The 1,916-nt window shown below is 42.8% G+C and overlaps 1 protein-coding gene across 1 annotated transcript in view; it reads right to left on the bottom strand.

The window, feature by feature from the left end:
* FUS (FUS RNA binding protein) overlaps positions 1-1,916 on the bottom strand; it is a 10,720-nt gene that overhangs the window by 4,282 nt on the left and 4,522 nt on the right. The gene's annotated exons all lie outside the window — the stretch shown is intronic.

Genomic DNA, 1,916 nt, shown 5'->3' with positions numbered 1-1,916 from the left:
CAATGACACCTAAAATCATGAACCCAAGCCTTTGGCTTTAAATGTTGAGACAAATCAAGAAACCTTGTGTTAACCAAACCAGAAAAGTTCCAGCTTACTGGGAGACTTCTCAAATTTGTCATTTTTCCATGAATTCAGTTTGTGCCGTTTAAGACCTGGTATTTCCTGTGAGCCACATATGCTCCCAATCTTTCTTGAAGTAGTCCACACCTTCCTTCCCAGAGCTAGTGTCTATTTTCCCATCTTACTTGAGTTTAAGTACATATATGTAGAATTGCATTGACACCATTCAGTATTTAACACATAAACAAATACCAACTTCACCATTCTCAAGGTAGGGCAGTATTTCACGTCCCTCTACCAGAATAAAAGTATTTGGAGGTTGTTATACACACACACACACACACACACACACTAACCTTGGACACAAACGGATCCTAAAGCCAAGTCGGCATGTTTCAGCACACTCACTCGTTTCTCAAGATGGTGATTACTAAACACCCGTCCAAGGCCTACTAGGCATCTCTTATTAACCTGTGCCAAACCAATGTGGCACCAGATGACTGCTGAATCTTACCCCTGCCTGCCTCCAGGTTAGCACACATCTGACAGCAGGTGGTATTCTAGCCCACCCCTTTTTCTGGAGGTGGTTCTGGACACTTCAAAACCTTCAACACTTAGAAACACACTAAGACATCTGCAAATGAACAATAAGACAAAGCATTGCCAGGAGGTGGGAATTTTGGAAACTCTGTTCACTTACCACCAAATTTATTGAAGCCACCACGGTCACTTCCGCTGGAGAAGACAAGTTAGAAGAAAGGACATGAAGCTTCCAACGGCTACAAAAGGGTGTTTTTTGATTTTAACGTTCCCCAAACATGGGTAGGTGTTTTGGGAAAAAGATACAAGTGGCTACTAAAATACATTCCTTCCTGACCACCCCTTGTCTGACCTTTGAGCATGTCACACACCCACGTGTGCAATTTCTCAGACACGGTTTTAAGATTTTGCTTTAAAAGGTTATAATCTATTTCCTCTGGAAAAAAAATGACCCATTTTCCTTGGCTGTTCTTCCGATGTAGCAGATGTTTTTTTCCTCTTGTCGTGAGTGGTAGACAAACCCAGTAGCAGTTGGTTTAAAAACCCTACTCCCCATTTAACCCAGAAGACATTTCACACCAGGCTGGGGTAGCCCTGAACACATTTTTGTGGTTTTTGCTTTGAAAGCAGCAAGCAGACCCAATCCCATTCCATAAAAAGTCAAAACCAAAGGCAATTTCCCCTTAAGCAAGACAAACTTAGCTAAGCCCTGTCCTAACTACTGAGCTGCTTTTGATCTCCCCCCAGCCCCGGGGGTCACCCCTTCTACACTGCGAGAAGAGCCGAGTATTTTGCAATGTCACCTTTCATACCTGTGGCACATAAAATGCAGAGCAAGTTAACAGTCACATAACAGTTGTTTTTCTTTTAAAGTTTTGCATTAAACACACGCACAACAGGTTTTCCTTATTTTCGGTACTGTCTTTTGAGGTTGCCCCCACCCACCTCTGAATACTTACCAGATGTAAATACACAGTTAAAAAAACCCTACTTTTTCCAAAAAAGGAGTAACACACTGACCTTCCTCCCCTTTTCAAGGGAGAGAGTCCTTCAGATCAGATTTACCAACAGATCTGATGAGTTTAACATCAAGTCAACTACAGTGGGAGGGGGAGGAGAGGTCCAGTTGGACAAGCTGATGCTCGTGTAAGTAACCAGGGAAGGGACAGTGGAGCAAATAGGGGGGACACCACTGTCAAATGAATTTTGTCCAAAAGGCTTGCACACTTCAGTGAGATAACCCCATAAACCAAGTCACACACAAAATCATTACTTCACTCAAATCAGTGCAAATCAAGCTCGTGGCTCAAACG

This window comes from Orycteropus afer, unplaced genomic scaffold (assembly GCF_000298275.1).
Source record: "Orycteropus afer afer isolate SDZICR_OR568_19922 unplaced genomic scaffold, OryAfe1.0 scaffold00266, whole genome shotgun sequence".
NCBI lineage: Eukaryota > Metazoa > Chordata > Mammalia > Tubulidentata > Orycteropodidae > Orycteropus > Orycteropus afer.
This window is presented reverse-complemented; position numbering and strand designations above follow the sequence as displayed.